Here is a 16,449-nt window from a genome sequence, read left to right on the forward strand (position 1 = left end):
TCTGTGGAAAATACGAGTACTGTCTGCCTTTATGAAATAATGTGGAAAATTTTGGTGGAGTTTGGTACGTATGCAGGCTTAATTTTCAGTTCTTTTAAATACAAGTATGCAAATAGATACTCGCTGAATTTCGCAACATTTATTCGAATTATATTCCGTTCCGGACAATCTGTATCGAACAAATGATATTTTGTTTGGGTTAATCTCCGGCAATTATTTACTGAATATCTACCAAATGCTATATATACGTATATATATATATATAACTTCAGCGAGTGATGAAAGACTGTATTGGTAAGTTGTTACCTCAGCCGACGAAGTTGGTCGGTGGTAACGCATTCAGCCGTATGTGTTTGTTTATCTGTCTAAAGTTATTCAAAACGGAATTCGCAGAGCTCAAGGAAATTTTGTAGTGGAGTGAGTTACGAGACAAGGAAGCTTGCGGTTTGGTTTTTCAAGTATTCTTGTCTTCAAAATGTTTAAGCAACACGTTTCACGCAGAAACCATAAAATCAGTGTTCATTTAATAATACTGGTTTGTCTACATGCTTCGGGCTAGAAACATGTATTGACCAAACACTTCAAGGGGATTATTAATTTCACATCCGAAGAGGAGTGATATTTCTCCTTGAGAAGAAGAAGAAGAAGAAACAGAAGAAGAAGAGGAAGAAGAAGGAGGAGGAGGAGGAGGAGGTGCGATTGGTTTTCCATGAAGACAAAAGTTAATGAAATAATCTCTTAAAAAGGATGCAATATACAAATAAAAATTCCAAGATTGTAAAACTATTCTCAAATGGGATAAAAACATGGAAATGGATCTGGGACAAAAGCTGTATAGAGTACTGTAGTGTGATGCAATCACCATAGCCCCGTAAGATATTAATGGGGCCGAATTTGAAAAGGCCATAAAATCGTTAATGGAGGAAAGTTAGCATTGAGACAATATATTTTGATTAAGAAAAATACAATTTTATAAAATAGCATGTAAAAAATATTCGTTGGTCATATAAAAATTAAAAAATACTAAGCATTATATAAGTACTTCATTTTCTTAATCAAATTATACGGTTCTAAATGTCTAACTTACATATATATTAACTATTTCATTAGTGATTCAAATCCGGGCTTTTTAATTTCTCTCGGAGCGAAAACAGCCAGATGGCCCAGCACGTGACCCGCGACGTCACGGCTACGGTCTGTTATGCAGAATGACGGAAAAGAGCTTTCCGTTATAAAAGACCTAATAGCAGAACCCTTGATATCCAAAATAAAAAGTCCTTAGAATCAACAATGGACACCTGGTCCCTAGCAAAGATAGCACTAACGTCGCACGACGACAACAGTCGAGTGAACGTGCCAAAGCAGAATATGCATAAATGCTGGAAGAAAAACATTGTAGAGGAATACTATTCAGAAAAAGTGTCCCTTACAATAAGTAGAGGATGCTATACAGAAAGTGTCCTTTGCGTTAAGTAGAGGGCTGCTGTACAGAAAGTGTCCCTTGCGTTACGAGGGATAATGTACAGAATATATTTCAAGACGCCGGTTAAAACATACACACATACACACAAACCCAAAGAGCGAAAGGAGTATTGTTGCGTTAGGGCTAAGGACTTTTTCTTCTAGAATTATTAATTTCTAATTTTAAAATAAGAGAGAGAGAGAGAGAGAGAGAGAGAGAGAGAGAGAGAGAGAGAGAGAGAGAGAGAGAGAGAGAGAGAGAGAGAGATTTTAATAATAAATAATGCTGATAAGCTGGACGCTATGGAACAAACCGGTTCATTAAATGAAGGGTTCAGGACATCATTGAACTTTTTTGGACATCATGACGCTGGGGACGTAATTTTGAAGAAATGAAGACATAACTGATGCCTAGGGCATAGATGAACATTTAAGTACTCTAGGACTTCAAGAAACACTCAGGACACTAGTGAAATTCTTTGGCCATCAAAAGACTGATTAGGACAACAGTAAACTGTATGTATTTATGTCCAGAGTATACTGAAAGGTGTAACTAAAATGAAATGGATCCATACAACATATACATACATTCTGTGTACAATCGTTGTGCTAGTGTTAGTATATAAAGACAAATCTTTGGAATATTTCAACTTGTAACTAATGGCTTCCATCAAAAGTATCTTTTCACTTAGTTGAATTAAAAATCAAACTAGGCAATTCCAAACTATACATATATAAAAAACAGCAAAAATTTTTCGAATCAAAGACATCTCAATCTGGTACGGATCCTTAACTACAGTCAAAAACATCTCTCACAATTTCTTTATTCCGCTGTATCGATATTTTCCGCCTGGCCCCTCAAGTGGCATCACAACTTGGGAATGGGACGGAGGAGGGGGAAGGGGACAAGGGGGAGTTGACCCCCGGCCCTAACATTTTCCTCACATTACTCCGACCGCATTGCCTCAATCCAGGTTTCCTTCCTCCAGGGACTCGTAAACCACAGCGTCACTCTTCCTCACATCTCGACCCTCTCACTCCCTTCCCTGTTTTCTTTCCCCAACAGTACCCTTCCCTGTCTCCTCACATTCTTTCCAACACGCCACCATATTTCTTCGTCTTTTATCTATCTTCCTTCATCTCCTTATGCCATCGAATTGCTCCTTTTCCTTCATTTTAAAAAATTTTCGTTATCGTCATTTTCTATCCTCTTCCGCCGCTCACCGCCACGATTTTCTCCTCTTTTCCTTTTGCACGTCCATTTCTATTCTCAAGCTTAGAACTATTCTTCTTCCGCACTTTCATCCCCTATTCGTTTTTCCTCCATCTCATCCTTCTTGCCGCAAAAACCTTCCTTTTCCAGTGCTTTAGAAGCGCTGTGTCCACAGACATCGATAGGAATCCGAATCCGCCCTCGATTCTTCTCATTCGACGTATCTCATTTCCGTTCCTTGTGAGTGACCGCCTACACTTTCTTTCCTCGAACTTCTTGCATGGTTGTTATCTTGTTTATTAATACCTTTTAAAAGTTCAGCCATCCTGTCGTTACTATCTCTCAATGTTCAATTATTCTGTTTGTCGCTACTTTTCAAGTCTCATTGTCCTTTTTTGTTACTACATTGTAAAGGTAATACGTTTTTTATTGGTACAATTATCCTTTTTTCTCTGTTGCTCAGTTGTGCCTTTTATCACCTTTTATTAGACGATGTTTTAATATGGAGTATGCTTTGTAAATAATAACAGAACAGAGAGAACGAAGAAAGGTGGAGCTACAAAATACTATTATATGTCCTTGAGCTGAAAAAAGAATGTATTATTATTACTATTATTATTATTATTATTATTATTATTATTATTATTAGACTAACATGGTAACACAGGTACTTCTAATGCATGCACGCTCATATTTCGATATCCTCGAAGGTGCAGTTAGGCGTTTCATTGTAAACATATACTGCCAACACTAAAACTTTACACGCATGGAGGAATATATCAACGTGCATACATAGTTAACTTAGGTACATTAAAATTAATTTTAATGTACCTAAGTTAACTATGTATGCACCCATCCCATTTATTCATTCAGACAGTTTACGTGTAAAAGTTAGAAATATTATTGAAAAGGAATTTGGTTTTTTAAAACTTAATCTTATTCCCATGAATCCACAAAAAATTGGAGGGTTTTTTAATTACAAGGACAAATTACAGGATTTCATGAAGTCCAATATCATATATAAATTTGAATGCCCAAGATGTCTTGGTATTTATGTTGGTTCTTCACGAAGACTGTTACAAGTCCGTTATTACAGCCATTTGGGATTAAGTTACAGAACTGGGTCCAGAATCTCTAATCCCGAGTTCTCTAATATATGAATACATGCAAGGGTTGTAAGGTTACTATCGAAAAGAAACATTTTTCTATAATTGGCACCAAAAAGCAAACTACCCATCTAACTACCCTTGAGTCATCGTTTATTAAGCACCTTTCACCTAGTTTAAACTCAAACACCTCATCATCTCCTCTCTCTCTGGCGTGAGGTTTACGTTGTGTGCAGACCTTACCGTTTTCAGTCACTCAGCTCTTTCCTTCTTTATGAATAGGTAGTTTTCTTCTCATTCCCTATTTTAACGTTCTGAGTATATTTTAATTTTATTGTAATTTTTAAGTTTATTTTAATGTTGAATTTCAATTGCAGACTGATGATGTGTTGGTGACAACATGAAACGTTTCTTAATAAACACGTGTACATGACTGTCGTCTGATTGGACACCTCTTCTTATATATATATATATTATATATATATATATATATATATATATATATATATATATATATATATAATATATATAAATAATCGACAAAACATCACATGTAAAACTGAAATGTATTCACGGGTCTTTCAATTGAAAGACAATGACGTTGCCAACTGCACCACACAATTCGTAAAAGAAGTAGGAACCTAAGTACCAGTGTACAGAAGGCTTCACCTGGGTAAGGTAATGGCCTCGCACACCAGCGTGCTTTACCCAACTTCCCGATTCAGCAGTGACCCAACTGACAGCATTTCATTCGGATTGTCCCTTCTGAGCGAATATAACAGAAATAATCAGTACACACTCACGTGAAGAACTTAAGTTCCAACTTCTTTAATGACTTGTGTGGCTCAGTTGGCAGCGTCTTTGCTTTTCAATTGAAAGACTGGTTTTGATCTTGATGAAAATCAGAAATTTATATATACTAGCAATTTACCAATCGTCACTAAAAGCATATTCATCTGCTGCTTCATTTATACGTGACCTGCTAGTGTTTTTTAACTATTATGTCATTGATGTTTATCCTATAGTATTCTTTTCAAAATGATAAGTCATATGTATACAGAAATTATGTATGATAAATTCGTAAAGTAACTAAGTCTACGGGCATAACCAGCCCGTTTCACGGGGAGAGAGCCAGCTCCGTTTCAGGGAATCCTTTCTCACCACCCTCTTGGGAGGTTGGGGTTGCGGAGGGGAGGGGTTTGTGGGGGGGGGCAGGGTGGCGGTTTTGAGGTAGGATGAAATCCCATTATAAACCATCTTAGAGTTCCTCACTATAACCCTGCAAAGTTTCATGCTCATCGGACCAGCCGTTTGGCCGTGATTGAATGACAGACGGACGGACAGACATAATGCCCATTATAGTATATATATATATATATTATATATATATATATATATATATATATATATATATATATATATATATATATAACTACTGGTTACTTTTTACCAGATATGTATGTAATTGTAATAGCTACAATGCCCCCTTCTCAGTTTCTTCACCGCTTTTGAATATGCTTGTCACTACAAAGCCTTAGATCCAAGTGCAATAAATATGAAGCAATTATGATGTCCGGCAGCGGGATACGAAAACACATCCCATAATCACATCGAGATGACGTTGCCGACCTGACCACGAAGAGGTCGGGAACGTTACCTCGTTGCAATTTTGGCATGCTGGTTCGTTCCCCGCTACTGGATAACATAATTGCTTCACATTTCTTGTATTTGAATCCAAAGCTTTGTAGTAACAAGCATATCTAAAAAGTGCGAATAATTCGAGAAGTTATGAGTGCATCGTGGCTATTACAATTGCACACAGACACACACACATATATATCAAGAGCAAAAGTCGACAACATAAAAAGACAATGATGAAAATGAAAGAAAAATTGACAAGTAGAGGGAAAATAAACTAATTAAAAACTAAAAAAAAGTTCGCATGTCATTTGCATCACAACTGATGGTCATAGCATGTATGTAACTGGATAAAAAAAGAAACAAATTAATCTTGCAGTTGTATTAATATCAGCATTCTATACTAGGAGATCATCCACGGAGTTTCAATTAACCCGAAAATGTCTTTGTTTAAATGTGTTACTTTACATAGACAGAAGATTTTTAAATAAATAAAAAAGAAAAATGTTCTTCCTGAGCATAGATCCGTTCGACTTCCAATTTTCTCTCTTATTTTCGTTTACATTGGTAGAATTATATTGAATTAATTCCTCTTAAGTAAGCATACACTTTTTAACAAAATTATGTGATAATTACTTACTTGTTCAGCTTATGTGTGTGAATGAGTGTTCGTAATCGTGATGCGTGAAAAGCTGAACAAGTAAGGAGTTATTTTATCATTTTGTTAAAAAGTAGGCGATCACTTTAGAGGGCATCTCTTCAAGATAATTCGAACAATGTAAACGGAAATGAGAGAGTAAATTGGGAGTCGAACGGATCTATGCTCAGGAAGAACATTGTTCGTTTTTATTTATTTAAAAGTCTTCTGTCTATATCAAGGTAAAATAACACATTTAAACAAAGACATTTACGGGTTGATTAAAACTGCAAGGATGATCTCTTAGCATAGAATGCTGATACTGATACATTTGGAAGATTAACTTGTTTCTTACCTTCTGCGGGTAAATACACGTAATGATTGTTAATGGTATTTTATGTATGTATGTATATATATATATATATATATATATATATATATATATAATATATATATATATGTGTGTGTGTGTATGTGTGTTGTGTGTGTGTGTGTGTGTGTGTGTGTGTGTTCTTGATATTTAGTTGGCCAGTTGAGGGACGAGAGTTCAATTCCCGGGACCAGGCATGGAACTTGAGGCACACTGTTCCAACCCTCATTTTGCATCTCTTGACCAACGGAGTGAATTATGTATCTGATAGTTTGGCGAAGTACTTGGGACAAAGTAATTGAAAATTATAAGGAAAGCATCAATGGGAGGCCTCTTTGTAAAGTGAACTATAAAAGATACAAGTGTATTATATATATATATTATATATATAATATATATATAGATATATATATATATATATATATATATATACCTATATACATATAAATATTCTATTGTAGGTAAAGCTACCTTTCAGTTGAATTATCAAGATTTAAATTACAATTTGACATTTATCGTGCGCAACGGATGAAAACAGACCAACGCACGTTGGGCAAACGAAAGACAGAATGAACAGCTCCTCTTTACCCGGAATAATTATCGAATAAGCGGAGATAATCGTATTTTTTTCATTACAATAAATGTGGCAATTTCCGCTAACTGTCAACTAATATTTCATTGTCAATCCTCAATTAATCAGCTTCGTAGATGAAATTCATCGTTTTTTGTTATCTTCATGGTCTCTCTCTCTCTCTCTCTCTCTCTCTCTCTCTCTCTCTCTCTCTCTCTCTCTCAAGTCACATCTCATATTTGAAGTAATGTTTTTCCTCACTGAACACAAAATTAGTGTCCTTTATCCGTGCTATCGATGCTTCTCGCGATTACAATTCTTCCGTGTTTTCAAGTTTCTTGTTCATTAAAATAAGGGCTGAGGGATGCATGATCTTGGCATATAGCAGTAGAAAACTCCTGCTTAGAGATCCATCACTACACAATGCAATTGACAAGTGTAGTTTATAATTTGCAAAAGAGCAACGGTTTTTATCTAGCTATTTATTTATTTTAAAGTGGGCTGGAGACCGAAAATAGTGTTGGTTGTTTGCTAGTCCTTTCTCCTGACGACGCCGTACATGTCAGCCTTATGTGTAGCAACTTGAGAAGCCGCAAAGTGAATCGTTCGGAAAATACAGAAGGATATAAAAAATTTTGATTCTCGAAGTAATTGTTACAAATTGATGATCATACCGGTTGCATCTTGAGTTTGTGACATTTTAAAAGTATCTGGAACATTGGGAAGGCTGACTTGTATGGAGAGGTCAGGTGAATGGACTAGGCAAACAACCAAAACGAAAAATAACCTCCTAGGTATAAAATGAGAATACAGATAGAGCTGAAGTAAATCCAAGTTGGAAGAAAAATCCAGGTAATTACCAACAGAAGTTTTTGCATTCGCTCTGTCAAGACCAATAATGTGCAGAGCCTCTCCAGAGAGGTCCACATTGTTTCAGATAGCTGCTCAGAGCAGAAATACAAGTGGGACTTAATGGAACAACTCAATTCTTATAAGCAGATATAACCAGTGCCATAATATTATCCTTCCGCGAAAATGTTGTCTTTAAAATCGTGGAAGATAATACGCACAAAAACGCACAATCACATACACACACATATATATAGCATTATAGTAATGAAGCTTTTGGTGAAAAGAGGGCAGGCAATAGAATTTTCCCCGTTTATTGGAAATATTATCGTATTTTCAAACTTGGATTGAGTATCGATGACATTTCAGTATTTGCATAGTTGGATGCAAATCACATCATGGAATTTTTACAGACTGGTTCATGCACTGATGAACTATATATATATATATATATATATATATATATATATATATATATATATATATATATATATATATATATATATATATATAATTGTATATATATGTATACAAATATGTATATATTCAAAGATATATATCTGTTTATGTAAATATATCTGCATATTTATATATGCACACATACACACACATATATATACATACAGAAAAGTGAATGTTTGTTTATATGTTTGGATGCTATAGATATCCGGACCGCTTAACAGACCCAAACAAAATTTTGCATGCAGCCTTTACGAATATGTCACCCTAGAAAGTTTGATGACTCAAAATCAAATCCTTACCCCGTGACAGACAAACAATACAGATAAAACAAATGAAATTTTCGTTTTTACGTCACCCTTTCCTTCAGTGCTTTATTTTCATTTTCACCTTTTCTTCCAGGCGCTGTCAGACGTACGATTACCCTACGATAATAAATCCAAATCTCTTATAACCTAACTTTTTGATCAGAATTTAAATGAATTTTCGTTATAATTTATGTGAATTATTGATATAATTGCTTATCACCTCGATAAAATAGGAACTGAAAACCTATATCGGTTTAAATGAGGTTCGGGGTTAATTATCATCAACCAGAATGGTTAGGAGTAAGAGACAGAGGACGAAACTTTGTCAGTTAACCACACGAAACTTTGTCAGTTAACCACAAAATACAGGTCTTCCCGAGTCTGTCTCAGCACATAAAATTGATCAAAGAACTAAGTAACGTTTTTCATATAATCACGAATATATACAATATGCATAAAAAAACGAAGCATCAACTTGAATTCAGTGATTCACACACTCTTATTTGAAATGAACACCTGACAACTACACCAACCCGTGAACAGCAAGACTGAACGAGCAACTACCAGTCTAATTCACACCTATTGCTGCATTTCTGTCATTTAGGAAAATATAATGTTTGCTTATGGTTATTTATTATAATTATATATATTCATCTCTATCTTTTATCAACATGCATTTATTCAAAACAATAAATAACCATTTGCCTTACATTGCTCCGCGAAGGGAATGTGTTTGTTTATGATACCTTAGTACGTCAATAACATGGGTATGAATTAACCGTTAGGTGGTCGCCAAACCTTGCTTTGTAGGGTTGAATAGTTGCCGTACGAACATGAATAGCGGTAATTCTTTGGTATCGTTCCGTGTAACCTTATATTAATGCTACGTTCATAAATTTGGTGTCATTGTAAACTTAATGAGTTGTAATTTATTATGGTTTCTTAAAAAGGTCCCTAAAACCAATATAAAGCATACGTATCACGAGTTGAAGTGAGCCCTATTGGAAAATGTTTTGCAACTTTTTTTTAATTAATAAAAATTCGCTTAACAGATACCTATTCTTTTTATTTAGTACAAAAGTAAAATAAATTGCCTTTCTTTTAATAGATAATTCATTATTATATGTGTTACGTGTAATATGACAAAGGGCAGTGAAACAAAGGCAAAATTTACGAATAAGTTGTAAGTTACAGGTAAGTGACACTTGGTTACCATTTGCACGCCCGCTTCTTCCTCGAGGATTTTTCTCTTATTATAATGATAACATTTGCTCAGCTTCAAAAATATACTGAAAAACTCTCGTTATTGCTCTAACGAAGTAAAAGCGTGCTTTGAAATATATTTACATATACAAATATCTACTTATGTATAATATACACACCACATACATATATGCATACATACATACAGTATATATAATATATATATATATATATATATATATATATATATATATATATATATATATATATATATATATATATTATATATATATATATATATATATATATATATATATATATATATATATATATATATATATATCATATATATATATATATATATATATATATATATATATATATATATCTTGAAGACCCCTTTTATTTATTTCTGTAAAGCGGTAACAAGAAATGTTTACATTTTTTTGGTGTATAAATGCTGCCTTTACAATCAGAGTACGTCCTTGGGGAAGAAGCACGCTTGCATGGGTGTAAATGAGCCAGGTGTGTGTGCGTGAATTTTTGTCACTAATCCACGTATGACTTTTATTCATAAATAATAAAAGGCAATTAGCATTTATTATGAAAATCACAAAACATTGAGAAGCGCTTCTGCCTTGGCCAAGATTCGGATCTGAGCCTTTGGATTAGAACAACAAAAAACAGCCGACTTCCCACTCGGCAGCTATAGATATTCCTGTAGAATTTAGATCTTGTCTTGGCACTGATATCAACCCGTCTCCATTATGACAACTGATTGGTGAATTTTTAATACGCGGGTAATCAAGAATTTTTGTCACTTAAACATGCGTGACATATTTTTTCACGAATATTAGGCCATTAAATAATTTAATATCTAGTTAACTGTATCTTAAGAATAACTTACACCCAAAGGAACGGTGACTGATGATTGTTGCAGCCTCGGCCACAATTCGAAGCCGGGATTTCGGTTTTATAAACAATAAGAACAATAGACTGACTACCTGACCATATATATATATATATATATATATATATATATATATATATATATATATATATATATATATGTATATATATATATATGTATATATATATATATATATATATATATATATATATATATATATATATATATTATATATATAAACTCAGTTTCTGTCTGTTTGTTTGTTCGTTATGCACGCCCAGACTATGAAAGCCAGAGCTACCATATATTTATCATAGACTCCACTTCCCCATTTGAAGGTTTTAGTCAAAATCCGAAATTTGAGAGCCGTTTCTAAGGGGGTCAAAAACCCTCTTTTTCATATCCCCTCATTTTTTACAACTTTTGGAATTGACAGCTAGGGGTACCAAATTTTTACCATAGACTCCCCTTCCCCTTAGGAAAGTTTTAGTCAAAATCCGGAATTCGATAGCTATTTCTATGGGGGTCATAACCACCCCTTTTTCATACCCCTTCATTTTTAACAATTTTCGGAGTTGACATCTAGGGCTACCAAATTTTCACCAACAACTTTCGGAGTTGACAGCTAGGGCTAACAAATTTTTACCATAGACTCCCCTCGCCTCAGGGAGGTTTTAGCCAAAATCCGAAATTCGAGAGCCGTTTGTAAAGTCGTCATAACCACCCTTCTTGCATGCCTCCTTGTTTTTTGCAACTTTCGGAGTTAACAGCTAAGGTTACCAAATCTCTACCAAAGACTTCCCTCCCCCAAAGGAAGGTTTTAGTCAAAATCCGAAAATCGAGAGACATTTTAAAGGGGTAATAACCCCTCTTTCATACCCCTTAATTTTTCACAACTTTTGGAGTTGACAGGTAGGGTTACCAAATTTTTACCACAGACTCCCCTCCCCCCAGGAAGGTTTTAGTCACTCCAAAATTCGAGGGCCGTTTCTAAGGGGGTCATAATCCCTCTTTTTCATACCCCTCATTTTATACAACTTTCGGAGTTGACAGCTAAGGCTTTTAAATTTTTACCATAGACTCCTCTCCCCCTCAAGGAAGGTTTTAGTCAAAATCCGAAATGCGATAGCCATTTCAAAGGGGTCATAACCCCTTTTTTTCATACGCCCTCATGTTTTACAGCTATTGGAATTGACATCTATGTAGCAGTATAGTTACAAACAGGATCCTTACAATATAGGGGCCATAATGCACCCTCAGTAGTAAGGGGGAGAAACCCCCTGGGAATGTGGACCCAAGGGTTTCCACAATATTATGGGCCTCCTACACCCTTTCAACTTACCAACCAGGGGAGGAGGTTGTAGCCTACATACCCCAACCTTGATAGCAGCGGGTGGTGCAGTCCACTCCCTTTGGGAATTAGGGCCCAAAGGGTCAAAGATTGGCCTACTGCATTCAAATTTGGTACCATGAGTTAACATATACGACTTCAAATGCCTTTAACATCAATATCAGAGATAAGCTATCGCTGAGTTTTATCAAGGGCGGTTTAAGGGGACCTCACGATGCAAACCTTTCCCGAGCAACCTGTTGCAACATGTACGTGCCTACTGTCGACCGGCTGTGCCTGACGAGGTCACTTTGACGACCTTGTCAGGTCGGCAAGGTGACCTCGTCGTGATTATGGTATGGCGGGTTCGTTTTCCGCTACCGGATATCATGGTTTCTTTATATTCTTTGAAGTTGGATCCGAGGGCTTTGTAGTGACAAGCGTGTCCAAAAAAGAGCAAAGAATTTGAGAAGTTGAGAAGGCATTGTGGCTATTACAATTACATATGTCTTTGATAAAAATGACCAGTAGATTCTACACACTCACACACACACACACATACATACATATATATATATATATATATATATATATATATATAGTATATATATATATATGTATATATATAGTCTGTGTGTGTATGTGGGTATACATATATACACATATATTTATATATACAGACGTACATATATGCATAAATACACACACACACACACATATATATATACACAAAGGCAAGGAGAGAGAGAGAGAGAGAGAGAGAGAGAGAGAGAGAGAGAGAGAGAGAGAGAGAATATTTCGATGCAAAAACAAACTGAAATTCATAGCCTTTTTATATAATTACCCTTAAATAATAGTGACCCCTTTCCGAACGCAATATCAGTCGTGCCAATAGTTTTTGTTTTTTTTATCGCAGTTATTAATGGGTGAATGAAAATGTTATATTGTAATATTCATCGTAACAATTTCATTGCTATGCATTCCATTCTGATGCGCTATTATAAAGCATGAGAGAGAGAGAGAGAGAGAGAGAGAGAGAGAGAGAGAGAGAGAGAGAGAGAGAGAGAGATTAACAAAATTGATACTTATTTTTATATAATTAATCTTATATATATATACATATATATATATATATATATATATATATATAATATATATATATATATATATATATATATATAGATATATATATATATTATATATATGAGAGAGAGAGATGAGAGAGAGAGAGAGAGAGAGAGAGAGAGAGAGAGTATGATTCCTATCCTGCCACAAGCATAACTCATACTTTTTTATACGTTAATTTACTTATACGCAGCAGAGAGAGAGAGAGAGAGAGAGAGAGAGAGAGAGAGAGAGAGAGAGAGAGAGAGAGAGAGAGAGAGAGCTATGACGTTTGGGGATTTACTTTATGATCCGTATAATAGCATTATAAAAGTTTTTGCTCTTTCACTCTGGATTAGTTGATTTTGATATACGATGGAATTCAGTACACAGTATTTGCTCTTTTCTTTTTTTCTGAATTTAGTTACAGTATTTACTCTTTTCTTTTTCTAACGGGTGACCACAAAATCAACAGCAGCAGCAAAACCAACACGCAATATAATAATAGCCTTTCCGAGCGTAAGAATTAGTCATTGTTATTTTCCTGCTGAAGAACAGAAGTATAAGCAGCTATCTCATCAGCGCAAAAAAAAAAAAAAAAAAAAAAAAAAAAAAGTACACACACAAACACCCCAAAAACTTATGGAAAACAACGTATCTTTTTGGACGACTTTGTTAAAAAAACAACACTTTACTTGATGCATAAATTATTCACAACTGTTCCAAGCATGAAACAACAATCTATCTTTGACAGAAGCTAAATTAAAGAGATGTTTCAATATTTTTTTCCTCATTTCCGCTTTCGTTTGAGTTCCTGTTAATTTTACTGTGATTAAAAGCATTTCATAATTGCGTTTCATGAAAGTTGCGTCGAAAGTTTTTTTTTTTTATTGGGTAATAAGCAAATATTTGTGCTTCCGTTTTAATTTTGGACTCTATGTTTCGTTTGTAGTATTTCCGGCGGATATCTCATGACTCTTATCTTAAATAATTTCCATTAATACTTAAGGAATCCATGCCCACTCTTTTACTATCAGGTTTCCTCTTCCGCTGGTAAACAAAAATAATTAGGCTTTGAAATTAAAAATATCTCATGAATTTTCTGTGTCATCGTATTTTGTATTCTACGACTTTAACCTTTCTTAATTAGCAACTGGCTGTACTGGATCCTTACTTCACTACTGTTCTCTGCCTTATTCTTTAACCTAGTAAATGTGAAAGACATAATAACCGTTTTACGTAATTGAAAATCAGTGTTAAAACTCTAAAACCAGCCGAGTTAACATGCACCTTTTTGTTCTCGTCCGCACGGAAAATAAAGTTTAATGTTCGTCTGCAGCAAAGCTCTCCGTTAGCCCTCCCATTTCATTAAAGCTTAAAGCTTGAGGCTCTTCGAATAGTGCTTTTCTATCCCGTTTTGCTTTCCTAAACAAAAATGCAGTGGCTCCCTCCCTCGGGAAAGATTCGCCTAAAAAGAAAATGATTCGAGTTTAAAACGATCCATAATTTGTACTACTTTTAATTAACCTCTGCCATTTTCTCTCTCTCTCTCTCTCTCTCTCTCTCTCTCTCTCTCTCTCTCTCTCTCTCTCTCTCTCTTAATTATCTTCAATTTCACCGAGTCCCATTTTTTTCGTTTTTAGAGAAAACGCACTGATCTCTATCACACAAGTTTAGAGTAATTAAATGTATCCTAATGATTCCCTAATCTATTTCTAATTATCGTTGTCATTGACTTTCACTATATTAATTTTCGAAGTTTCCCCTCGCACTCACGCTAATATTCCTGCAAATTCTTTCTCTCTTAAATTCTTTCCCCTCAGCTATTAGCGTTTGTTAGAAACTGAGATTTTACCTCCTTCATGCAAGTCGATCCAGCAGATACATCTTACTATAATAAATAATAGAGTATAATAAGGTCTTGTTAGCCGATGCATCTCAGAGATTAGCTTCCATTTGTCACTTTTTTTTCCTTAGTCTGCCTTGAGAGATGATACACGGTGAAATAACCAAAGCGAATTAGTTAAAGCGGTAATATGAATGTTCCACTGTGAGGAGGACACAAGTGATCTCTCGGGTTCCCATCCCTGATATAGCCGTCACAAGTTTGATTCACTGATTTTGTTTTAGATTCTTTTTGTGAAATCTCCTCCTCTTTTATGGGACTTGATAATTCCATCAAGTGTAGGCCTCACCGAGTTTCGCATAAGATAGTATAAATTATTTTTCGATGTACCCTTCTTCGAGAAAATCATTGACATTGAAATAAGAAATGGAAATGTATTTTTTTACATAGAGGATTTACTTGACAACAGCAAAAAAACTATAATATTAATAATAATTAATATAATAGAAGACGATAATAACAATAATTTTATTTTTATTGTTATTGCTGTTAATAACATTATTATTACAAATGAACAAATACTTATAAAGAATTATTTAAAATGCCGTTAATCAAGATGGCAAATTTGCACAAAGGGCACATATGTGTAAATGAACACAAAAGTAAGAAAATAGTAAATAAATAACGAAAACAAATATTTCCGTATAATCACAGCACAAGTAAAAAAAAAAAAAAAAAAAAAAAAAAACTACCCTTTGAGTTGAGTACCCAAAGTAAAAGGAATAACGCATGTACTAATTACCAATTCCCCCGAATTATAAAGGGCATTTCCACTGAATATGCGCAGTCTTCTTGACTTAACTGTAATAGATAACTGCCAGCAGTATTCAGTGTTCTGTCCATTGTAAAGTAGCGTGCACTTGCAACGCAATTGCAATACATGAAGAATTTTCTTGTGAAGGTTTGGTTATAGTTAAACGTGGAGATCATTTCCCGTAGACATCCATTCATAGAAAAAACATTCGTAAACTATTATACAGTATACACCATGATTTTTGATTGGTAGGACTAATATTAACTTCGTATAATAACGTGAGTTAAAATCAAACACTTTTATTTACTGTGATTTCAGTGCTTATACAATTCACGATACTTATGCAGTCTAGGTATTATATTAAGACTATCCATGAAATATGAAAAATAACTAACATTAAAATGATTTTTATGTATATGTATGAATGTATGTATGTATGTATGTATGTATGTATGTATGTATGTATGTATGTATGTATGTATGTATGTATGTATGTATGTATATGTATTAGGTTTCTAGATTTCTTGGGAGATTTCTGTTTGTGGTATTACCATTAAAAGTAAGAGCTGAATAATAAATTATGATGATTATTATTATTATTATATTATTATCCGAAAGTATGTTCACCTT

At 34.4% G+C, this 16,449-nt stretch overlaps 1 protein-coding gene across 2 annotated transcripts in view; it reads right to left on the reverse strand.

The window, feature by feature from the left end:
• LOC135222889 (lachesin-like) overlaps positions 1–16,449 on the reverse strand; it is a 599,243-nt gene that overhangs the window by 45,683 nt on the left and 537,111 nt on the right. The gene's annotated exons all lie outside the window — the stretch shown is intronic.

Source organism: Macrobrachium nipponense, chromosome 8 (assembly GCF_015104395.2).
Source record: "Macrobrachium nipponense isolate FS-2020 chromosome 8, ASM1510439v2, whole genome shotgun sequence".
Classification (NCBI taxonomy): domain Eukaryota; kingdom Metazoa; phylum Arthropoda; class Malacostraca; order Decapoda; family Palaemonidae; genus Macrobrachium; species Macrobrachium nipponense.